Here is a 27,236-nt window from a genome sequence, read left to right as displayed (position 1 = left end):
GGATGTGTACCTGATCCGGTCTTGGAGTGCAGTTCTCTTCCATGTTTTGTATTTTCTATGGGTGATTACAGCCACCTGTGCACCCCTTCTTTGTTCTCAGTTTGTTTAGCTTAGTGAGCTCGCATGATGGTGTGCCTGTGTTAGGGACTCAGGCTAAGGAAAGGACCTTGATGTGGTGCCTGAGCTTTCCCATTTGGCCAGATGCAGTGACTAACCATTCCAGTTGTGATTTTATCTTAGCTGTGAGCTAGCTGGTGAGTGCTGGGTGTTTCTATGTGTTGTATTACTTTTTATTTGTAATCTCCCTTGGTTCTTGCACCCATTCCGGACTGGGGTTAACTGCCTGTGGCTCTGGTGACATCACAGCTTTTTTGGAGTGCTATTTAGCACCCAGGGCTGGATGTTACTGAGTCACAGGATGTGTACCTGATCCGGTCTTGGAGTGCAGTTCCCTTCCATGTTTTGTATTTTCTATGGGTGATTACAGCCACCTGTGCACCCCTTCTTTGTTCTCAGTTTGTTTAGCTTTGTGAGCTTGCATGATGGTGTGCCTGTGTTAGGGACTCAGGCTAAGGAAAGGACCTTGATGTGGTGCCTGAGCTTTCCCATTTGGCCAGATGCGGTGACTAACCTTTCCAGTTGTGATTTTATCTTAGCTGTGAGCTAGCTGGTGAGTGCTGGGTGTTTCTATGTGTTGTATTACTTTTTATTTGTAATCTCCCTTGGTTCTTGCACCCATTCCGGACTGGGGTTAACTGCCTGTGGCTCTGGTGACATCACAGCTTTTTTGGAGTGCTATTTAGCACCCAGGGCTGGATGTTACTGAGTCACAGGATGTGTACCTGATCCGGTCATGCAGGCCCATTTATCAAAGGGCTTGCGGACCTGATCCGACACTGCGGATCAGGTCCGCAAGACCTCGTTAAATGCGGAGAGCAATACGCTCTCCGCATTTAACATTGCACCAGCAGCTCACAAGAGCTGCTGGTGCAACGCCGCCCCCTGCTGACTCGCGGCCAATCGGCCGCCAGCAGGGAGCTGTCAATCAACCCGATCGTATTCGATCGGGTTGATGTCCGGCGATTCCTGTCCGCCTGTTCAGAGCAGGCGGACAGGGTTATGGAGCAGCGGTCTTTAGACCGCTGCTTCATAAGTTGTGTTTCTTGTGAGTCTGAAGACTCGCCAGAAACACGGCCCTTCAAGCTCCATATGGAGCTTGATAAATGGGCCTGTTGGAGTGCAGTTCCCTTCCATGTTTTGTATTTTCTATGGGTGAATACAGCCACCTGTGCACCCCTTCTTTGTTCTCAGTTTGTTTAGCTTTGTGAGCTCGCATGATGGTGTGCCTGTGTTAGGGACTCAGGCTAAGGAAAGGACCTTGATGTGGTGCCTGAGCTTTCCCATTTGGCTAGATGCGGTGAATAACCTTTCCAGTTGCGATTTTATCTTAGCTGTGAGCTAGCTGGTGAGTGCTGGGTGTTTCTATGTGTTGTATTACTTTTTATTTGTAATCTCCCTTGGTTCTTGCACCCATTCCGGACTGGGGTTAACTGCCTTGCGCTCTGGTGACATCACAGCTTTTTTGTAGTGCTATTTAGCACCCAGGGCTGGATGTTACTGAGTCACAGGATGTTTACCTGATCCGGTCTTGGAGTACAGCAGTTCCCTTCCATGTTTTATATATATATATATATATATATATATATATATATATATATATATATATATATATATATATACAGGGAGTGCAGAATTATTAGGCAAGTTGTATTTTTGAGGATTAATTTTATTATTGAACAACAACCATGTTCTCAATGAACCCAAAAAACTCATTAATATCAAAGCTGAATATTTTTGGAAGTAGTTTTTAGTTTGTTTTTAGTTATAGCTATTTTAGGCGGATATCTGTGTGTGCAGGTGACTATTACTGTGCATAATTATTAGGCAACTTATCAAAAAACAAATATATACCCATTTCAATTATTTATTTTTACCAGAGAAACCAATATAACATCTCAACATTCACAAATAAACATTTCTGACATTCAAAAACAAAACAAAAACAAATCAGTGACCAATATAGCCACCTTTCTTTGCAAGGACACTCAAAAGCCTGCCATCCATGGATTCTGTCAGTGTTTTGATCTGTTCACCATCAACATTGCGTTCAGCAGCAACCACAGCCTCCCAGACACTGTTCGGAGAGGTGTACTGTTTTCCCTCCTTGTAAATCTCACATTTGATAATGGACCACAGGTTTTCAATGGGGTTCAGATCAGGTGAACAAGGAAGCCATGTCATTAGATTTTCTTCTTTTATACACTTTCTTGCCAGCCACGCTGTGGAGTACTTGGACGCGTGTGATGGAGCATTGTCCTGCATGAAAATCCTGTTTTTCTTGAAGGATGCAGACTTCTTCCTGTACCACTGCTTGAAGAAGGTGTCTTCCAGAAACTGGCAGTAGGACTGGGAGTTGAGCTTGACTCCATCCTCAACCCGAAAAGGCCCCACAAGCTCATCTTTGATGATACCAGCCCAAACCAGTACTCCACCTCCACCTTGCTGGCGTCTGAGTCGGACTGGAGCTCTCTGCCCTTTACCAATCCAGCCACGGGCCCATCCATCTGGCCCATCAAGACTCACTCTCATTTCATCAGTCCATAAAACCTTAGAAAAATCAGTCTTGAGATATTTCTTGGCCCAGTCTTGACGTTTCAGCTTGTGTGTCTTGTTCAGTGGTGGTCGTCTTTCAGCCTTTCTTACCTTGGCCATGTCTCTGAGTATTGCACACCTTGTGCTTTTGGGCACTCCAGTGATGTTGCAGCTCTGAAATATGGCCAAACTGGTGGCAAGTGGCATCTTGGCAGCTGCACGTTTGACTTTTCTCAGTTCATGGGCAGTTATTTTGCGCCTTGGTTTTTCCACACGCTTCTTGCGACCCTGTTGACTATTTTGAATGAAACGCTTGATTGTTCGATGATCACGTTTCAGAAGCTTTGCAATTTTAAGAGTGCTGCATCCCTCTGCAAGATATCTCACTATTTTTGACTTTTCTGAGCCTGTCAAGTCCTTCTTTTGACCCATTTTGCCAAAGGAAAGGAAGTTGCCTAATAATTATGCACACCTGATATAGGGTGTTGATGTCATTAGACCACACCCCTTCTCATTACAGAGATGCGCATCACCTAATATGCTTAATTGGTAGTAGGCTTTCGAGCCTATACAGCTTGGAGTAAGACAACATGCATAAAGAGGATGATGTGCTCAAAATACTAAAATACTAATTTGCCTAATAATTCTGCACTCCCTGTATATATATATATATATATATATATATATATATATATATATATATATATATATATATATATATATATATATATATATATATATATAGTGTTGCAAGTCAATTTTGAGAATCTGTGCATCATTGGATCGTTTAAGAACATTATTTTCATGGCTGCAGATAAAGACCTAAAAATTAACAAAACTAATAAAAAAGTATATATACATTTGGGTTCTTGGCTGACTCATAAGATGCTAAAAATATTTTTTTTGAGATTTTTCCAAAGTTAGAAAGCTGCAGGGTTTTGTGGAATGGGATAGTCTTTTTTTTTGTGGTAATTTTACAATGTAATATGTTTTTATTAAATGATTCTTTATTTTTAATACACATTTTATGTTTGTTCTGTTTAAATAATATACATCTGAACAAAAGTGAAAACTGTAAAGCTAATATTTCCTACAGTGTAAACAATGAAATACAATTTCCTTCTCCTTAGTGCTGCCTTATCAGGCTACTCACGGCTCGGAAAGTTACAAACATGTTTTTATATCAGGTAAGTGATGACTTATAAAACTAGGTGCTTATACATCACTGCTAATTACAGGACTTGGTGACGACAAAGCAAATGACTCAGGCAAGTCCAGTGCAGCCTTTCATTGTTTTATTTCTATTTTTAGGCTTTAAATCTATTTTATATGTGATTCATTTTCTGCTCCACAATCTGCTGATTTGTGTTTGGGGACAGTGAGCCAGAACAGACATGACAAAGGGGTCTGTTCTGTTATGGCTGTGAAGCATTTGTCAGTCTGGACATGAGAAAGGCCTTAGAACAGGTCAAAACGCGTTGACTACTAGCTGGTAAGCATATTTCCAATTCTTATACGATTTTTTGTACAATCTACACTATCATTTTTCAAATTCCACAGGACATCCCAGAAAGTTCACTGAGGACCCGGGAGATCATTAGGACCCATCACAAGAATTCTCACCACCAGGGAAACAAGTTTGGCTTTTTTGCTTTTTACTTTATCACTGGATGTAATATCACTGATCGCTTTTTAAACTGTTCACATTTTGCTTCACATGTTTTTTATATATATATATATATATATATATTGTATTTTTCAATTTATTTTATTTTTCAACCTTATTTTTATTTTTATTTTTTGATTTATATTTTAAGTATTTGCACGTGCATTGCTAATATATTTTTGGACAATATACTTTTGGACACTATTTAACACAGTTTCACACAGGAGCACCTTAGAGACACAATCTGATTTTTAATTTGGATCGACTTAATTGTATACACCCTTTGACACACACACCATTTTTAATCAAGTGGTTAACTCATAAGAATGACACATTGTCATAATAAACAATTTGTAGCAACAGAAGATTGGATAGCAATAGAAGACCCTGTAGTAGCACCCACGAATGAGGTGTGGTCTTTTTAGAGTTTAGAATCTATCTGCCTTTTGATCTGTATGTTTTCTGAAGCCTCTACATTTAACAGCTATTGTTTTTATTTCATTTTTATTTCATTTTACATTGGTTGAACAGCCATTGTTTTTAGTTTCATTTTTTATATTGTTCAGTAACATTATGGATCCATGATTTTAGTTAACTTGTATTAATAAACTGCATTTTAATTGTAAACTGATCTAACTGTTTACTCACCATATTGAATCGCAAGTGACCTCACTAGTCATCATACACCTACGATTAATCCAGGTATACTATACACCCACTACATATTTGTGGAAACTATACATTCACATTTAGAGGGATATTTATCAAGCCTTCAACTATACTGCATTCGCCGGCACCAATACGCTCGCCTAACATTGCGGCCGCGGACCTGAATACGCTCTCCTTATATATTAAAAAGCTATCAAAAAGCCACGCACCAAGTACGGGGCAAAGAGCAGCGGACTGTTGTTAACTAACAGTCATCGATTTCGCTGCTATTCAACTTTTTACCAACTTTATTTATACCCTGTCACTAAACACCGCCACTATACTAAACTGTTTAACCCCTATCCCTCTGCTCCCAGAGCCCACCGCAACTCTAATAAAGTTATTAACCCCTATCCCTCCGCTCCTGGAGCCCACCGCAACTCTAATAAAGTTATTAACCCCTATCCCTCTGCTCCCAGAGCCTACCGCAACTAACTAAATGTATTAACGCCTATCCCTCCGCTCCCGGAGCCTACCGCAACTAACTAAATGTATTAACGCCTATCCCTCCGCTCCCAGAGCCCACTGCAACAAAATAAATATATTAACCCCTAAACCCCTGGCCTCCCACATCACTACCACTTACTAAACCTATTAACCCCTAAACTGCCAGCCCCCCACATCGCCATAAACTAAATTAAGCTATAAACCCCTAAACCTAACAACCCGCTAACTTTACATCAAATATTAACTCATCCCTATCTTATGATAAATTAAAACTTACCTTTATAAATAAAATAAACTATATTAAACTACTAATTAACCTACCCTAACTATTATACTAAAATTACATTAAATTATATTAAACTACTAATTAACCTACCCTAACTATTATACTAAAATTACATTAAATTATATTAAACTACTAATTAACCTACCCTAACTATTATAATAAAATGACATTAAATTATATTAAACTACTAATTAACCTACCCTAACTATTATAATAAAATTACATTAAACTATATTAAACTACTAATTAACCTACCCTAACTATTATACTAAAATTACATTAAACTATTTTAAACTAAGGTGGAAAAAATCCTCAGACTCCCATTGAGTCCTATGGCATCCGCGGCCTCCAGGGTGCCGGATTGAAAACCAGGTACGCTGGGCCAGAATAGTGCCGAGCGTACCTGTTAGAAGTTTGATAAATGGCAAAAGTTGTCAGATAGTGCCAAATTTGTATTCAGAAGATTTGTAATGATCTGTGTCGGTCTGAGACCGGCGGATCATATGTTACGTCACAAATTTCAACGTTTGCCGGTCTGTAGGCTTTGATAAATATGTTGAATCAGGCTCGCCACAATTACGCTGAGGAATTCCGGCGTATTTGCGGTTGACAGCTTGATAAATAGGCCTCATAGTCGTTTAAGTCACCTTAGCCTTGATTCAGGTGCTCTGAACACACACCTTTTATTTCCACCCACCTCTTGGCTAGCTCGGTAGCCTTTGTTCAGAGCTAGAGGTGCTAATTTGTCTAGGCGCTTAGTCTCTATTTGATATTCATACACCCCCAAAACCCCAAACTCACCATTGATATCTTCTTCCCTGCTGCCTTTTTTTCCATGGGAACTGCTGCACCCATTATCTTCCACAGGCACAGGGCAGGTCCACTTCTTGTGATCCATTTGGCTTTAGGTAAGTGTAAGTAGTGTCCTGGTGATGTTTAATCCCTTTTGGCTGATTTAATTAAAATTATCCAATAGGAATTGCTATAGTTTCTATTTGTTGATTTGAAATCTGCCAATAAAAATACCTTGGGGTCACATTTAGGGTAGTTTGGGGGGTTGTGGTTAGGGGGTTAGAAGCAGGAAGGGTCCAGCAGTTAAGGAGGTTAAAGGGCCAGTGTATTCTAAATTTTCCCTCTTTAATTTGTTTACAATGATCCATTTTACGTGCTGGAGTGTATTAAAGTACTGACAAATTACTCCATTACCTTTATTTCAGCATTTGAAATAGCTTATTTTACCCATAGTATCTTTACATATACTGACAGTTTCCACACATAAGTACAGACTAAAGAAAATCTGAAGGCAGTAGAAGAAATGACACTCTCAGAGATAAGTAATAATATGGAATGTTTCAATTGTTCAAGTATTGGACTTTTGTATGCAAACAAAGATAATATAAAGAAGCATCTGTGTGTACAGAAAGTGATACAATAAGAAAATCTGATTTCCCTAGAAGCTAAACCCATTTTAATGGATTGTGGTTTCAAAGAACAAAAACAGCTATTTCATATACAACAATAAATCTTATGACGCAATTTCTCATACATTTTATACTATGTGGCAGGTAACCACGTAATTAGAAACACATTAAAGGAAAACACTTTTATAGTACACTGTCCCTTTAAGTGTGATGGGCAAGTTAGGTGTGGTGGGGTTTGCTAGTAGGGCATTAATTGTAATGGGGGTTGTGGTTAGGTTTGGTGGATTTTGTTAAAGGGAGCTATGTCCAGTTATGTCAAGTGGTTTTGGCAGTTTAAAAGTTAAAAGAACAGTCTACACCAGAATTTTTATTGTTTAAAAAGATAGATAATCCCTTTATTACCCATTTCCCAGTTTTGCAGAACTAACACGGTTATATTAATACACTATTTACCTCTGTGATTAACTTGTATCTAAGCCTCTGCAGACTGCCAACCTATCTCAGTTCTTTTGACAGACTTGCATTTTAGCCAATCAGTGTTGACTCTTAAATAACTCAATGGGAGTGAGCACAATGTTATCTATATGGCACACATGAACTAGTCCTGTCTAACTGTAGAAAACGGTCAAAATGCACTAAGATAAGAGGCGGTTTTTAACAGTTTAGAAATCAGTTTGAGCCTGCCTAGGTTTAGCGTTCAGCAAAGAATACCAAGAGAACAAAACAAATTTGATGATAAAAGTAAATAGGAAAGTTGTTTAAAAATGCATGCCCTATCTGAATCATGAAAGACTGTCCCTTTAAGTGCTGCAGTGGTTGAGGGTTATAAAAACAAATGCATTAAAACATTGGGGCCGATTTATTAAGGGCCCAATGACCCCTATTTCCGCACGCCAGAAACAGAAGTTAAGAAGCAGCGCTCTTAAGACCGCTGCTTCTTAACGCGTACACCACAGCTGAGGCGGTGTACAGCAATCAGCCTGATCACATACGATCGGGTTGATTGACACCCCCTGCTAGCTGCCGATTGGCCATGAATCTACAGGGAGCAGCATTGCACAAGCATTTCACCAGAACTGCTTGTGCAATGTTAAATGTAGACAGTGTATTCTGTCGACAATCAGCGATGTCCGCTGTTGGTAAATTGGCCCCATAACTCATGGAATCAACAACAAATGTGTTGTTTAGGCACACCTTCAATAATAAAGTCTTTTACATCTTGATTAGGCATGGGGCTTGTGCGGTTGCAAAGACTCCAGCTGTTAGTGGTCATCCTCTTCCCTTTAGCATGTGGGTCCGAATTATCAAGTTCTGAATGGAGCTTGATGCCCCTGTTTCCGCACAAGCCTTCAGGCTTACCGTTAACAGCATTTATGAAGCAGCGGTCTAAAAACCGCTGCTCTATAACTTGTCCGCCTGCTCTGATGCTGTGGACATCAATCCGCCTGATCCTATACGATCTGATTGACACCCCCTGCTAGCAGTTCACAAGAACTGCTTGCACAATGATAAATGCTGACAGCGTCTGCTGTCGGCATTTATCGATGTGCGGCGGACATGATATTGTATCATGTCCGCTCGTACTTTCATAAATCGGCCCCTAAGCGCTCAATCTCCAACCAGTCAGCATCAGAGAAATGAGATTTGGATAGAGGAATGGACCCTGAGTTAGAAGGTCCTTCCTCAGAGGCAACCTCCAAGGTGGCAGAGATTACATCTTCACAAGATCTGCATACCAGATCCTGTGAGGCTATGCAGGAGATATTAGAATTACCGATGCTCTCTCCTGTTTGATACGAGCAATGACTCGTGGAAGGAACACAAACAGAATAAACAGGTATGCTAGACCAAAAACCCAAGGAACCACAAGAGCATCTATCAGAGCGGCCGCGAATCTGCAGGGGGCGGCATCGCACAAGCAGTTTACAAGAACTGCTGGTGCAATGATAAATGCCGACAGTGTATGCTGTCAGCATTTATCGATGTTCGGTGGACATGATACGCTACATTGTATCATGTCTGATCGCACTTTCATAAATCGGCCCCTATGACAAAATGCTACTTTGTTAATCTGCTGAGAATACACTTCTATTTCTCCACCTTCCCCATCCCACCAAGAGCCACAAAGTCTGTGCCACTACCACTTTGTTAGTTTATCCTTTCCTTACTCTGGCACCGTAACTGGTTTATTTTTATTGAACCAACCCAACCCTATTCACTCTCTTCCCTCGTTCACTCAAGATAGCTCAGTCTCACCTAACCACAAAAAAAACCAAAGTGTATGCTTACCTGATAAATTTCTTTCTTTCCGGATAGATATGGAGAATCCACAACGTCATTCCAATTACTAGTGGGAATATCACTCCTGGCCAGCAGGAGGAGGCAAAGAGCACCACACAAAGCTGTTAAGTGTCATTCTCCTACCCATAATCCACAGTCATTCAACCGAAGGGAAATGGAAAAAGTAATAGCACAAAAATGTAGAGGTGCCTGAGGTTTAGTAAAAAAATAACTGTCTTTATAAAGGGTGGGGTCATGGACTCTCCATATTCGGAAAGAAAGAAAGTTATAAGGTAAGCATAAATTTTGTTTTCTTTCCTAAGATATGGACTCCACAACGTCATTCCAATTACTAGTGGGAACCAATACCAAAGCTAGAGGACACAGAATGAAAAGGGAGAACAAGACAGGCATACCTAAAGAGAAGGCACCACCACTTGAAGAACCTTTCTCCCAAAAGAGGCCTCAGCCGAAGCAAAGGTATCAAATTTGGAAAAAGTATGCAGAGAAGACCAAGTTGCAGCCTTGCAAATCTGTTCCACAGAAGCTTCATGTTTGAAAGCCCAAGAAGAGAAGACAGCCCTAGTGGATTGAGCTGTAATTCCCTCAGGAGGCTGCTTACCAGCAGTCTCATAAGCAAAATGAATTATACTTCTCAACCAGAGGGAAAGAGAAGTAGCAGTAGCTTTTGTCCCAAACACTTTCCTGAAAAACAAACAAAAAGTGCAGAAGACTGGAGAAAATCCTTAGTCACCTGTAGGTAGAATTTTAGAACACGCACCACTTCCAAGTTGTGCAACAAACGTTCCTTATGGGAAGAAGGATTGGGGCAGAGAAAATGGAACAACAATTTCCTGATTAATATTTCTATATGAAACCACTTTAGGGAGAAACCCCAATTTAGTACGAAGAATGGCCTTATCCGCATGAAAGATAAGGTAAGGAGAATCACACTGCAAAGCTGAGAATTTCAAAACTCTCAGAGAAAAAGAAATAGCAATAAGAAACAAAACCTTCCAGGATAACAACTTAATATCTATGGAATGCATTGCCTCAAATGGAGCCTGCTGCAAAACTTTAAGAACAAGATTAAGGCATGTATTTATCAAGCTGTCAACCGCAAATACGCTGGAATTCCGCAGCGTATTTGTGGCGAGCCTGATTCGCCGTAGTTATCAAACCCTACAGACCGGCAAAGGTAGAATTTAGTGACGTAACATATGATCCGCCGGACTCAGTCCGACACAGATCGATGCTTACGTCATTAGAGATGTTCTGAACGCAAGTTCGGCACTATCTGACTACTTTTGCTAGTTATCAAAAGTCTACCAGGTACGCTTGGCACTATTCCGGCCCAGTGTACCTGGATTTCAATCCGCCGCCCTGGAGGTGGCGGATGCCCTAGGAATCAATGGGAGTCTGAAGGCAGCGAAAGCTTATGTTCACTGCTGCCCGATATCCCATTGATTCCTATGGGAATGTTTACACCTAACACCCTAACCTGTACCCAGCCTAAACACCCCTAATCTGCCCCCCCCCCTACACCGCTGCCACCTACATTATACTTATTAACCCCTAAACCGCCGCTCTCGGAGCCCGCCACAACTAAATAAAGTGTTTAACCCCTAAACCGCCGCTCTCAGAGCCCGCTGCAACTAAATAAAGTGTTTAACCCCTAAACCGCCGCTCCCGGAGCCCACCGCCACCTACATTATACTTATTAACCCCTAATCTGCCCCCCCTACACTGCCGCCACTATATTAAATGTATTAACCCCTAATCTGCCCCTCCTACACCACCGCCACTATATTAAATTTATTAACCCCTAAACCTAAGTCTAACCCTAACCCTAACACCCACTAACTTAAATATAATTTAAATAAATCTAAATAAATATTCCTAGCATTAAATAAATTATTCCTATTTAAAACTAAATACCTATAAAATAAACCCTAAGATAGCTACAATATAACTAATAGTTACATTGTAGCTATCTTACGGCTAGATTTAGAGTTTTGTCGGTAACGACCCGAAAAGCTAACGCCGGCTTTTTTCTGGCCGCACCATAAAAATAACTCTGGTATTGAGAGTCCACATAAAGGCTGCGTTAGGCTCCAAAAAAGGAGCGTAGAGCATATTTAACGCAGCTTCAACTCTCGATACCAGAGTTGCTTACGCAAGCGGCCAGCCTCAAAAACGTGCTCGTGCACGATTCCCCCATAGGAAACAATGGGGCTGTTTGAGCTGAAAAAAAAACTAACACCTGCAAAAAAGCCGCGTTCAGCTCCTAACGCAGCCCCATTGTTTGCTATGCGGAAACACTTCCTACGTCTGCACCTAACACTCTAACATGTACCCCGAGTCTAAACACCCCTAACCTTACACTTATTAACCCCTAATCTGCCGCCCCCCGCTATCGCTGACCCCTGCATATTATTATTAACCCCTAATCTGCCGCTTCGTAAACCGCCGCTACTTACATTATCCCTATGTACCCCTAATCTGCTGCCCTAACATCGCCGACCCCTATATTATATTTATTAACCCCTAATCTTCCCCCCACAACGTCGCCTCCACCTGCCTACACTTATTAACCCCTAATCTGCCGATCGGACCGCACCGCTATTATTATAAAGTTATTAACCCCTAATCCGCCTCACTAACCCTATAATAAATAGTATTAACCCCTAATCTGCCCTCCCTAACATCGCCGACACCTAACTTCAAACATTAACCCCTAATCTGCCGACCGGAGCTCACCGCTATTCTAATAAATGTATTAACCCCTAAAGCTAAGTCTAACCCTAACACTAACACCCCCCTAACTTAAATATAATTTAAATCTAACGAAATTAATTAACTCTTCTTAAATAAATTATTCCTATTTAAAGCTAAATACTTACCTGTAAAATAAACCCTAATATAGCTACAATATAAATTATAATTACATTGTAGCTATTTTAGGATTAATATTTATTTTACAGGCAACTTTGTAATTATTTTAACCAGGTACAATAGCTATTAAATAGTTAAGAACTATTTAATAGTTACCTAGTTAAAATAATAACACTACACTATCAATACATTAATTAAATACAACATCTACAAATTACTACAATGAAATAAACTAACTAAAGTACAAAAAATAAAAAAGAACTAAGTTACAAAAAATAAAAAAATATTTACAAACATAAGAAAAATATTACAACAATTTTAAACTAATTACACCTACTCTAAGCCCCCTAATAAAATAACAAAGCCCCCCAAAATAACAAAATGCCCTACCCTATTCTAAATTACTAAAGTTCAAAGCTCTTTTACCTTACCAGCCCTGAACAGGGCCCTTTGCGGGGCATGCCCCAAGAAGTTCAGCTCTTTTGCCTGTAAAAAAAAAACATACAATACCCCCCCCCCAACATTACAACCCACCACCCACATACCCCTAATCTAACCCAAACCCCCCTTAAATAAACCTAACACTAAGCCCCTGAAGATCTTCCTACCTTGTCTTCACCCTGCCAGGTTCACCGATCGGTCCAGAAGAGCTCCTCCGATGTCCTGATCCAAGCCCAAGCGGGGGGCTGAAGATGTCCATGATCCGGTCGAAGTCTTCATCCAAGCGGGGCAGAAGAGGTCTTCCATCCGATTGAAGTCTTCATCCAGGCGGCATTTTCTATCGTCATCCATCCGGAGCGAAGCGGCAGCATCCTGAAGACCTCCGACGCGGAACATCCATCCTGCCCGACGACTGAACGACGAATGACGGTTCCTTTAAATGACGTCATCCAAGATGGCGTCCCTCGAATTCCGATTGGCTGATAGGATTCTATCAGCCAATCGGAATTAAGGTAGGAATATTCTGATTGGCTGATGGAATCAGCCAATCAGAATCAAGATCAATCCGATTGGCTGATCCAATCAGCCAATCAGATTGAGCTTGCATTCTATTGGCTGATCGGAACAGCCAATAGAATGCGAGCTCAATCTGATTGGCTGATTGGATCAGCCAATCGGATTGAACTTGATTCTGATTGGCTGATTCCATCAGCCAATCAGAATATTCCTACCTTAATTCCGATTGGCTGATAGAATCCTATCAGCCAATCGGAATTCGAGGGACGCCATCTTGGATGACGTCATTTAAAGGAACCGTCATTCGTCGTTCAGTCGTCGGGCAGGATGGATGTTCCGCGTCGGAGGTCTTCAGGATGCTGCCGATTCGCTCCGGATGGATGACGATAGAAGATGCCGCCTGGATGAAGACTTCAATCGGATGGAAGACCTCTTCTGCCCCGCTTGGATGAAGACTTCGACCGGATCATGGACATCTTCAGCCCCCCGCTTGGGCTTGGATCAGGACATCGGAGGAGCTCTTCTGGACCGATCGGTGAACCTGGCAGGGTGAAGACAAGGTAGGAAGATCTTCAGGGGCTTAGTGTTAGGTTTATTTAAGGGGGGTTTGGGTTAGATTAGGGGTATGTGGGTGGTGGGTTGTAATGTTGGGGGGGGTATTGTATGGTTTTTTTTACAGGCAAAAGAGCTGAACTTCTTGGGGCATGCCCCGCAAAGGGCCCTGTTCAGGGCTGGTAAGGTAAAAGAGCTTTGAACTTTAGTAATTTAGAATAGGGTAGGGCATTTTGTTATTTTGGGGGGCTTTGTTATTTTATTAGGGGGCTTAGAGTAGGTGTAATTAGTTTAAAATTGTTGCAATATTTTTCTTATGTTTGTAAATATTTTTTTATTTTTTGTAACAGTTCTTTTTTATTTTTTGTACTTTAGTTAGTTTATTTCATTGTAGTTATTTGTAGGAATTGTATTTAATTAATTTATTGATAGTGTAGTGTTAGGTTTAATTGTAGGTAATTGTAGGCATTTTATTTAATTAATTTAATGATAGAATAGTGTTAGATTTAATTGTAACTTAGGTTAGGATTTATTTTACAGGTAATTTTGTAATTATTTTAACTAGGTAACTATTAAATAGTTCTTAACTATTTAATAGCTATTGTACCTGGTTAAAATAATTACAAAGTTGCCTGTAAAATAAATATTAATCCTAAAATAGCTACAATGTAATTATAATTTATATTGTAGCTATATTAGGGTTTATTTTACAGGTAAGTATTTAGCTTTAAATAGGAATAAGTTATTTAATAAGAGTTAATTTATTTCGTTAGATTTAAATTATATTTAACTTAGGGGGGTGTTAGGGTTAGGGTTAGACTTAGCTTTAGGGGTTTAAAAATTTATTAGAATAGCGGTGAGCTCCAATCGGCAGATTAGGGGTTAATGTTTGAAGTTAGGTGTCGGCGATGTTAGGGAGGGCAGATTAGTGGTTAATACTATTTATTATAGGGTTAGTGAGGCGGATTAGGTGTTAATAACTTTATTATAGTAGCGGTGTGGTCCGCTCGGCAGATTAGGGGTTAATAAGTGTAGGCAGGTGGAGGCGACGTTTAGGGGGGCAGATTAGGGGTTAATAAATATAATATAGGGGTTGGCGGTGTTAGGGGCAGCAGATTAGGGGTACATAAGGATAACTTAAGTAGCGGCGCTTTGCGGTCGGCAGATTAGGGGTTAATTATTGTAAGTAGTTGGCGGCGACGTTGTGGGGGGCAGATTAGGGGTTGATAAATATAATACAGGGGTCAGCGGTGTTAGGGGCAGCAGATTAGGGGTACATAAGTATAACGTAGGTGGTGGTCGGCAGATTAGGGGTTAAAAAATGTAATCGAGTGGCGGCAATGTGGGGGGACCTCAGTTTAGGGGTACATAGGTAGTTTATGGGTGTTAGTGTACTTTAGAGTACAGTAGTTAAGAGCTTTATGAACCGGCGTTAGCCCAAAAAGCTCTTAACTACTGACTTATTTCTGCGTCTGGAGTTTTGTCGTTTGATTTCTAACGTTTACTTCAGACACGACTCTAAATACCGGAGTTAGAAAAATCCCATTGAAAAGATAGGATACGCAATTGACGTAAGGGGATCTGCGGTATGGAAAAGTCGCGGCTGAAAAGTGAGCGTTAGACCCTATTTTGAGTGACTCCAAATACCGGAGTTAGCCTAAAACCAGCGTTAGGAGCCTCTAACGCTGGTTTTCACGGCTACCGCCAAACTCCAAATCTAGGCCTTAGGGTTTATTTTTATTTTACAGGCAACTTTGTATTTATTTTAACTAGGTACAATAGTTAGTTATTAAATAGTTATTAACTATTTAATAACTATCTAGTTAAAATAAATACAAATATACCTGTAAAAAAAACCTAACCTAAGTTACAATTACACCTAACACTACCACTATAATTAAATTAATTCCCTAAATTAACTACAATTAAACAAAATTAAATAAAATTGTCTAAAGTTAAAAAAAACCTCACTAAATTACAGAAAATAATAAAATAATTACAAGATTTTAAAACTAATTACACCTAATCTAATCCCCCTAACAAAATAAAAAAGCCCCCCAAAATAAAAAAAACCCTACCCTACACTAAATTCTAAATAGCCCTTAAAAGGGCCTTTTGCGGGGCATTGCCTCAAAGTAATCAGCTCTTTTACCTGTAAAAAAAAATTACAACCCCCCCAACATTAAAAACCACCACCCACACAACCAACCCTACTCTAAAACTCACCCAATCCCCCCTTAAAAAAACCTAACACTAACCCCTTGAAGATCACCCTACCTTGAGACGTCTTCACCCAACCGGGCCGAAGTCCTCAATGAAGCCAGGCGAAGTGGTCCTCCAGACGGGCAGAAGTCTTCATCCAAGCCGGGCAGAAGAGGTCCTTCAGCCATCTGGAGCGGAGCGAGTTCATCTTCAAGACATCCGACGCAGAGCATCCTCTTCATCCGGAGTCTTCTTCAACAATGACGGGTCCTTTAAGTGACGTCATCCAAAATGGCGTCCCTTCAATTCCCATTGGCTGATAGAATTCTATCAGCCAATCGGAATTAAGGTAGGAAAAATCCTATTGGTTGATGCAATCAGCCAATAGGATAGAAGTTTAATCCTATTGGCTGATCCAATCAGCCAATAGGATGCAAGTTCAATCCTATTGGCTGTTTGGATCAGCCAATAGGATTGAAGTTTAATCCTATTGGCTGATTGCATCAACCAATAGGATTTTTCCTACCTTAATTCCGATTGGCAGATAGAATTCTATCAGCCAATCGGAATTGAAGGGACGCCATCTTGGATGACATAATTTAAAGGACCCGTCATTGTTGAAGAAGACTCCGGATGAAGAGGATGCTCCGCGTCGGATGTCTTGAAGATGGACCCGCTCTGCGCAGGATAGATGAAGATAGAAGATGCCGTCTGGATGAAGACTTCTGCCTGTCTGGAGGACCTCTTCTGCCCGGCTTGGATGAAGACTTCTGCCCGTCTGGAGGACCACTTCGCCCGCCTTCGTTGAGGACTTCTGCCCGGTTAGGTGAAGATGTCTCACGGTAGGGTGATCTTCAAGGGGTTAGTGTTAGGCTTTTTTAAGGGGGATTGGGTGGGTTTTAGAGTAGGGTTGGTTGTGTGGGTGGTGGGTTTTAATGTTGGGGATGTTGTAATTTTTTTTTTACAGGTAAAAGAGCTGATTACTTTGGGGCAATGCCCAGCAAAAGGCCCTTTTAATTTAATTTAGTGTAGGGTAGGGGTAACTTAGGTTTGGTTTTTTTTTACAGGTATATTTGTATTTATTTTAACTAGGAAGTTATTAAATAGTTAATAACTATTTAATAACTATTGTACCTAGTTAAAATAAATACAAAGTTGCCTGTAAAATAAAAATAAATCCTAAAATGGCTACAATGTAACTATTAGTTATATTGTAGCTATCTTAGGGTTTATTTTATAGGTAAGTATTTAGTTTTAAATGGGAATTAAGGTTTTAGACTTAGGGTTAGACTTAGGTTTAAGGTTTTATAAATTTAATATAATGGCGGCGGTGTAGGGTGGGCAGATTAGGGGTTAATAAGTATAATGTAGGTTGTGGTGGGCTCCGGCGGCGGTTTAGGGGTTAAACAATTTATTTAGTTGTGGTGGGCTCCGGGAGCGTCGGTTTAGGGGTTAAACAATTTATTTAATTGTTGTGGGCTCTGGGAGGGGCGGTTTAGGGGTTAAACAATTTATTTAGTTGCGGTGGGCTCAGGGAGTGGCAGTATAGGGAGTAAAAGTGTATAGTATAGTGTGGGTGTTTAGTGACAGGGTACCAATAAAGCTGTAAAAAAGCCGAAGAGCAGCGAGATCGATGACTGCTAGTTAACAACAGTCTCCTGCTCATCACACCGTACTTGGTGCGTGGCTTTTTGACAGCTTTTTTGATAATTTTGGAGAGCGTATTCAGGTCCGCAGCAGTGATGTTAGGCGATCTTAGGCGAGCGTATTGGTGCCGTCGAATGCAAGTAAGTTGACGGCATGATAAGTAGATGCCTAAGACTCCAAGGAGGAGCAACCAGCTTAAACACAGGCCTGATTTTGACCAGGGCCTGACAAAAAGATTGAACATCTGGCACATCCAACAGAATGCAGAAATCTGACCTGACAACCCTTTCTCCAGACCTTCCTGGAGAAAATACAAAATTCTAGGAATCCTGACTCTACTCCAAGAGTAGCTCTTAGATTCAAACTAATAAAGGTATTTATGCCATACCTTATGGTAAATTTTTCGAGTAACAGGCTTGCGAGCCTGAAACAGGGTCTCAATGATTGACTCAGAAAATCCGCGCTTACTCAGAACTAAGCGTTCAATCCCCACGCTGTCAGCTTCAGAGAAACGAGATTTGGATGGAGGAATGGACCCTGAGTTAGAAGGTCCTTCCTCAGAGGCAACCTCCAAGGTGGCAGGGATGACATCTTCACTAGGTCTGCATACCAGATCCTGCGAGGCCATGCAGGAGCTATTAGAATTACCGATCCTCTCTCCTGTTTGATACGAGCAATGACTCATGGAAGGAGCACAAACGGAGGAAACAGGTATGCTAGACCATAAACCCAAGGAACCACAAGAGCATCTATCATAGCAGCCTGCAGATCTCTTGACCTTGAATCATACCTTGGAATCTTGGAATTCTGTCGAGATGCCACTAGATACAACTTGAGGGTTAACCTGGAGAACACCTCCAGATGGAGAGCCCACTCTCCAGGATGAAATGTCTGTCTGCTCTGGAAATCCACTTCCCAGTTGTTTACTCCTGGAATGTGGATAGCAGATAGACAACAATTGTGAGCTTCCACCCCCTCAATAATCCGTGCCACCTCCTGCATGGCTAAGGAACTCTGAGTTCCTCCCTGGTGGTTGATGTAAACCACTGAGGTGATGTCCGACTGGAACCTGATAAACCAGGCTAGAACAATTGAGGCCAAGCCATCAGAGCTCCAAGATGTTTATGGGGAGAGCAAACTCCTCCCTAGTCCATAGTCCCTGCGCCTTTAACTAGTTCCAGACTGCTCCCCAGCCTAGCAGGCTGGCGTCTGTGGTTACAGTCACCCAGGAAGGTCTCAGAAATCATGTGCCCTGAGACAGATGCTCCTGAGAAAGCCACCACAGGAGAGAGTCTCTTGTCAACTGATCTAGATCTATCCTCTGAGACAGATCTGAATGGTCTCCATTACATTGTCTGAGCATGCATAACTGCAGAGCTCACAAATGGAATCGAGCAAAGGGAATGATGTCCATGGAAGCGACCATCAGACCAACTACCTCCAAAAATTGAGCTACTGATGGATGAACAGTAGACTGAAGAGAGAGGCAAGAGGAAAGAATCTTGGATTCTCTGACTTCTGTCAGAAAAAATTCAAAGATAGGGAATCAATCATGGTCTATTATGGTATATTATGTAGCTGGAGCAAGGGAACTTTTTCAGATTAACTTTCCTTCCATGGGAATGTAGAAAAGAGAACAAGATCTCTGTATGAGAGTTTTCTTGTTGAAGAAATGGGGCCTGAACCAATATGTCATCCAGGTAGGGCACCACTGCAATTCCCCAAGACCTGATCACTGTCAAGAGAGCCCTGAGAACCTTTGAGAAAATTCTGGAAGCTGTGGCAAGGTCAAACAGAAGAGCCACAAACTGAAAGTGTTTGTCTAGAAAGGCGAATCTCAAAAACTTGTGATGATCCCTGTGGATGATAACATGAAAATATGCATCCTTCAGGTCTATGATTGTCATGAACTGACCCTCTTGGACCAAAGGAAGAATGGAACAAATAGTTTCCATTTTGAAGGACAGTACCCTGAGAAACTTGTTGAGGCACTTCAGGTCTAAAATGGGTCAAAAAGTTCCCTCTTTTTTGGGAACCACGAACAGGTTTGAATAGAATCCTAGACCCTGTTCACTTACTAGAACTGGAACAATCACTCCCAGGGAGGAAAGGTCCTGAACGCAGTTCAAGAATGCCTCTCTTTTTACCTGGTCTGCAGATAATCTTGAGAGGATTAATCTGTCCCTGGGAGGGAAAGTTTTGAATTCTATCTTGTAACCCTGGAATACTATGTCCATGGCCCAAGGATCTGGGACATTTCATATCCATGCTTGACAAAACAGGGAAAGTCTGCCCCGACTTGATCAGATCCCGGACCAGGGGCCAACCCTTCATGCTGACTTAGACTCAGATGATGGCTTCATTGATTGCTTCCCCTTGTTCCAAGACTGATTGGGCTTCCAAGAGTACTTGGACTGCTCCTGCTTGGAAGAGGGAGAGGAAGACTTTTGGGCCTTGAAGTTACGAAAGGAACAAAAATTACTCTGACATCCTTTAGGTCTGTTCTTCTTGTCTTGTGGTAGAAAAGACCCTTTTCCACCCATAATTTCAGAAATTATTTCTGCTAGACCAGGTTCAAACAAGGTTTTACCCTTGTAAAGAAGCGCCAGAAGCTTGGACTTGGAGGTAACATCAGCTGACATACGCCTAGATTTGGAGTTTGGCGGTTAAAGGGCTGTTAACGCTCCGCGGGCTTTTTTCTGGCCGCACCATAAATTTAACTCTGGTATCGAGAGTTTAATCAAATGCTGCGTTAGGCTCCAAAAAAGGAGCGTAGAGCATTTTTACCGCAAATGCAACTCTCGATACCAGAGTTGCTTACGGACGCGGCCGGCCTCAAAAACGTGCTCGTGCACGATTCTCCCATAGGAAACAATGGGGCTGTTTGAGCTGAAAAAAAAAACCTAACACCTGCAAAAAAGCAGCGTTCAGCTCCTAACGCAGCCCCATTGTTTCCTATGGGGAAACACTTCCTACGTCTGCACCTAACACTCTAACATGTACCCCGAGTCTAAACACCCCTAACCTTACACTTATTAACCCCTAATCTGCCGCCCCCGCTATCGCTGACCCCTGCATATTTTTTTTAACCCCTAATCTGCCGCTCCGTAAACCGCCGCAACCTACGTTATCCCTATGTACCCCTAATCTGCTGCCCTAACATCGCCGACCCCTATATTATATTTATTAACCCCTAATCTGCCCCCCTCAACGTCGCCGACACCTGCCTACACTTATTAACCCCTAATCTGCCGAGCGGACCTGAGCGCTACTATAATAAAGTTATTAACCCCTAATCCGCCTCACTAACCCTATCATAAATAGTATTAACCCCTAATCTGCCCTCCCTAACATCGCCGACACCTACCTTCAATTATTAACCCCTAATCTTCCGATCGGAGCTCACCGCTATTCTAATAAATGGATTAACCCCTAAAGCTAAGTCTAACCCTAACACTAACACCCCCCTAAGTTAAATATAATTTTTATCTAACGAAATAAATTAACTCTTCTTAAATAAATGATTCCTATTTAAAGCTAAATACTTACCTGTAAAATAAACCCTAATATAGCTACAATATAAATTATAATTATATTATAGCTATTTTAGGATTAATATTTATTTTACAGGCAACTTTGTAATTATTTTAACCAGGTACAATAGCTATTAAATAGTTAAGAACTATTTAATAGTTACCTAGTTAAAATAATAACAAATTTACCTGTAAAATAAATCCTAACCTAAGATATAATTAAACCTAACACTACCCTATCAATAAATTAATTAAATAAACTACCTACAATTACCTACAATTAACCTAACACTACACTATCAATAAATTAATTAAACACAATTCCTACAAATAAATACAATTAAATAAACTAGCTAAAGTACAAAAAATAAAAAAGAACTAAGTTACAGAAAATAAAAAAATATTTACAAACATAAGAAAAATATTACAACAATTTTAAACTAATTACACCTACTCTAAGCCCCCTAATAAAATAACAAAGCCCCCCAAAATAAAAAATTCCCTACCCTATTCTAAATTAAAAAAGTTACAAGCTCTTTTACCTTACCAGCCCTGAACAGGGCCCTTTGCGGGGCATGCCCCAAGAAGTTCAGCTCTTTTGCCTGTAAAAAAAAACATACAATACCCCCCCCCTAACATTACAACCCACCACCCACATACCCCTAATCTAACCCAAACCCCCCTTAAATAAACCTAACACTAATCCCCTGAAGATCTTCCTACCTTGTCTTCACCATCCAGGTATCACCGATCCGTCCTGGCTCCAAGATCTTCATCCAACCCAAGCGGGGGTTGGCGATCCATAATCCGGTGCTGAAGAGGTCCAGAAGAGGCTCCAAAGTCTTCCTCCTATCCGGCAAGAAGAGGACATCCGGACCGGCAAACATCTTCTCCAAGCGGCATCTTCGATCTTCTTCCATCCGGAGCGAAGCGGCAGGATCCTGAAGACCTCCAGCGCGGAACATCCATCCGGACCGACGACTGAACAACAAATGACTGTTCCTTTAAGGGACGTCATCCAAGATGGCGTCCCTCGAATTCCGATTGGCTGATAGGATTCTATCAGCCAATCGGAATTAAGGTAGGAATTTTCTGATTGGCTGATGGAATCAGCCAATCAGAATCAAGTTCAATCCGATTGGCTGATCCAATCAGCCAATCAGATTGAGCTCGCATTCTATTGGCTGTTCCGATCAGCCAATAGAATGCGAGCTCAATCTGATTGGCTGATTGGATCGGCCAATCGGATTGAACTAGATTCTGATTGGCTGATTCCATCAGCCAATCAGAAAATTCCTACCTTAATTCCGATTGGCTGATAGAATCCTATCAGCCAATCGGAATTCGAGGGACGCCATCTTGGATGACGTCCCTTAAAGGAACAGTCATTCGTCGTTCAGTCGTCGGTCCGGATGGATGTTCCGCGCTGGAGGTCTTCAGGATCCTGCCGCTTCGCTCCGGATGGAAGAAGATCGAAGATGCCGCTTTGAGAAGATGTTTGCCGGTCCGGATGTCCTCTTCTTGCCGGATAGGAGGAAGACTTTGGAGCCTCTTCTGGACCTCTTCAGCACCGGATTATGGATCGCCAACCCCCGCTTGGGTTGGATGAAGATCTTGGAGCCAGGACGGATCGGTGATACCTGGATGGTGAAGACAAGGTAGGAAGATCTTCAGGGGATTAGTGTTAGGTTTATTTAAGGGGGGTTTGGGTTAGATTAGGGGTATGTGGGTGGTGGGTTGTAATGTTGGGGGGGGGTATTGTATGTTTTTTTTTACAGGCAAAAGAGCTGAACTTCTTGGGGCATGCCCCGCAAAGGGCCCTGTTCAGGGCTGGTAAGGTAAAAGAGCTTGTAACTTTTTTAATTTAGAATAGGGTAGGGAATTTTTTATTTTGGGGGGCTTTGTTATTTTATTAGGGGGCTTAGAGTAGGTGTAATTAGTTTAAAATTGTTGTAATATTTTTCTTATGTTTGTAAATATTTTTTTATTTTCTGTAACTTAGTTCTTTTTTATTTTTTGTACTTTAGCTAGTTTATTTAATTGTATTTATTTGTAGGAATTGTGTTTAATTAATTTATTGATAGTGTAGTGTTAGGTTAATTGTAGGTAATTGTAGGTAGTTTATTTAATTATTTTATTGATAGGGTAGTGTTAGGTTTAATTATATCTTAGGTTAGGATTTATTTTACAGGTAAATTTGTTATTATTTTAACTAGGTAACTATTAAATAGTTCTTAACTATTTAATAGCTATTGTACCTGGTTAAAATAATTACAAAGTTGCCTGTAAAATAAATATTAATCCTAAAATAGCTATAATATAATTATAATTTATATTGTAGCTATATTCGGATTTATTTTACAGGTAAGTATTTAGCTTTAAATAGGAATCATTTATTTAATAAGAGTTAATTTATTTCGTTAGATGTAAATTATATTTAACTTAGGGGGGTGTTAGTGTTAGGGTTAGACTTAGCTTTAGGGGTTAATCCATTTATTAGAATAGCGGTGAGCTCCGATCAGAAGATTAGGGGTTAATAATTGAAGGTAGGTGTCGGCGATGTTAGGGAGGGCAGATTAGGGGTTAATACTATTTATGATAGGGTTAGTGAGGCGGATTAGGGGTTAATAACTTTATTATAGTAGCGCTCAGGTCCGCTCGGCAGATTAGGGGTTAATAACTGTAGGTAGGTGTCGGCGACGTTGTGGGGGGCAGATTAGGGGTTAATAAATATAATATAGGGGTCGGCGGTGTTAGGGGTAGCAGATTAGGGGTACATAGGGATAACGTAGGTGGCGGCGCTTTGCGGTCGGAAGATTAGGGGTTAATTATTTTAAGTAGCTGGCGGCGATGTTGTGGGGGGCAGGTTAGGGGTTAATAAATATAATACAGGGGTCGGCGGGGTTAGGGGCAGCAGATTAGGGGTACATAAATATAACGTAGGTGGCGGTCGGCAGATTAGGGGTTAAAAATTTTAATCGAGTGTCGGCGATGTGGGGGGGCCTCGGTTTAGGGGTACATAGGTAGTTTATGGGTGTTAGTGTACTTTAGGGTACAGTAGTTAAGAGCTTTATGAACCGGCGTTAGCCAGAAAGCTCTTAACTCCTGCTATTTTCAGGCGGCTGGAATCTTGTCGTTAGAGCTCTAACGCTCACTTCAGAAACGACTCTAAATACCAGCGTTAGAAAGATCCCATTGAAAAGATAGGCTACGCAAATGGCGTAGGGGGATCTGCGGTATGGAAAAGTCGCGGCTGAAAAGTGAGCGTTAGACCCTTTAATCACTGACTCCAAATACCAGCGGGCGGCCAAAACCAGCGTTAGGAGCCTCTAACGCTGGTTTTGATGGCTACCGCCGAACTCCAAATCTAGGCCTAAGATTTTAGCCACAAAACCCTGCGAGCTAGGACGGTGAAGCCAGACATCTTGGCTCCTAGTCTAATAACCTGCATGTTAGCATCATAAATAAAGGAATTGGCTAGTTTGAGAACCTTAATGCTATCTTGGATCTCCTCCAACGGAGTCTCAACTAAAATTGATTCAGACAAGGCGTCGCACCAATAAGATGCCGTACTTGCTACTGTGGCAATACAAACTGCAGGTTGCCATTGAAGACCTTGATGAACATACATCTTCAAATAAGCCTACAACTTTTTGTCCATGGGATCCTTAAAGGGGCAGCTATCCTCTATAGGAATTGTAGAGCTCTTAGCCAGAGTAAAAATAGCTCCTTCTTTTCAACTTCAGCACTTTCTGACCACTTCTCCAGACAAAGAAAAGCTGACTAGACAACCCACTTTGTTCAAGCAACAGTGTCTTAGTAATCAACCCTTATGTCATACTTTGACATGGGCTAAGAGGGCATTGTCGCTCAGTGAATTGAACGAAGTCCCTAATTATGTGAATAGATGGCATAGGGAGCTGGGGAGAGAACTAAATGAAAAGGACTGGAAATACATTATGCAGAACACTAGAAAATCCTTGACATCTGCCAGGGCTCTAGAATTAAATTTCAAAATCCTGACAAGGTGGTACCTCACCCCAGTGAGAATTAAGACAATCTACCCGACAGCCTCTGATATGTGCTGGAGGGGGTGCGGTAATAGGGGCACCATGATACACATCTGGTGGTCCTGCACCAAGCTACAACCTTTCTGGCTAAAAATAGGGGATTATATTAAATCTGTCAGCAACCAAAGCAACGAGTATCAAATCCAACCCACAACAGCATTACTAAACCTTCTCCCAAAATGTAAATGCAAAATACGCAGGAAATTAATACAGTTAGCTATAAATACTGCTAAATCCCTGATAGCCACTAATTGGAAGTTACAAGTAATCCCCACATACAGGGCCTGGGAAGCGTCAATGGATCATATCCTTTCACAATGTAAAGTTCTATTGGGAAACACGAATGCATACACATTGAGTGCTGTATATAATCTAGGAGAAATTCATAGCAAATGGGAGAGGGAAGTCCCTTTGGTGACCATACAGGCACTGCATAAATAAGTATATCCTTACATCGAGACAGGCAAGAGAATCTTTAGCTTCTGCATAATTAAAGTGACCAACCTCTGTTTTGTTTTCTTAGTAAGTTGTATAGGTTGTTTCATAATCTATCAAAGATAAATTAAAATATAGGATGTTAAGCTTTTGTAAAACACAGAAGGACATGTTGACTTGTACCCAATGTGATCTGAAACGCATTACCATGTACTGTTTTATTTTTCATCCAATAAAAACTTTATTAAAAAAAAAAAAAAAGCTCCTTCTTCCTCTGGTACTGTGCACCATTAATCTTTAATGGAGTCAGCAACAGGAAACATCTTTTTTTTTTTTTAAATATTTATTTTTATTGAGGATTTTCAAACATTACAATTTATGGTAACAGTCACACGTGTTACAATTTATACACAGGAATATGTAAAATACATAAACAAGTTATATTGAGATTAGTGATTGAGAAAATAAGTGATCTGAGCTTCTGAATCCTCCATTTTGTAATAAAAGCTTATTGAGGTGACTAGTGAGCAGACCACATGCGGGTTGCATAGTCATAGATATGAAACATAAATGGTAGTCTCTAGAAAGGCCACTCCAGGACCTTATGATGAAATGATAATTCAAAATATATATAAAGGGGGGGGGGGGGAGTCAGCGGGAAAAAAGCTGCTCTAAATATTGAGGGTGGGTGGGGGCGGAGCCATTTTATATGAGGGGGTGAAGAGAAAAATCTGACTACGTCTGAGGGGGATAGTATGTTAGGCTTATCTAATGTATAATCCTTAAGCTCCAGAAAGCTAGGAATTAAGTTGTACATAGGATTAGATCTAACATAACATGTAGGGCTTAGATTGAAACAGAATAATAACCACTTATTATCTAGTAACAAGAGTAGCTCTAGGACTATATAAAATATTAGGGTGTATAGCTTGTACCCAAACAAATGTCGCTTGAGTAGGTAAGAGACTGAGGAGTCTTCTTATAAAATAATACTATTTTAATACTAACATTTAATGTATAATATTTGTGTTGGGTAAAGATCTTGATCTCCTCACTTGAATATTGACTAACGATCAGCATATTGATGTGCTTATTATTTAATTTCAAAGGTACCTATACTCTATAGACCCGGCCGCTGAAATGTGGATCTAGTACCTCATAGAGGGCTGTGTGCAATATGATCAAGTCAGCTCGAGGTGTCTTGTGGAGGAGGAGGTAGACAGATTGTAGCAGCTCGTTTAGATGAATAACATACATAGACTTCCCATAGGTCCTTCTAAGAAAAGCAACCAGTTTAAATTAGCCTAGGGCGAACCTCCTAAATAGTAATGATAGGGGAACTAAAGGTATCAGGGGACTGTTATATGAGCTTACTGAGAGATAAACAATAGATATACATATTGAGATATTATAAATATCAATGACAAGAATACAGATAAACCTCATAAAAATGTTAATTTCAGTGTAGAATCAAGGTGACTCAAA

The sequence above is a fragment of the Bombina bombina genome, chromosome 4 (assembly GCF_027579735.1).
Source record: "Bombina bombina isolate aBomBom1 chromosome 4, aBomBom1.pri, whole genome shotgun sequence".
Classification (NCBI taxonomy): domain Eukaryota; kingdom Metazoa; phylum Chordata; class Amphibia; order Anura; family Bombinatoridae; genus Bombina; species Bombina bombina.
This window is presented reverse-complemented; position numbering follows the sequence as displayed.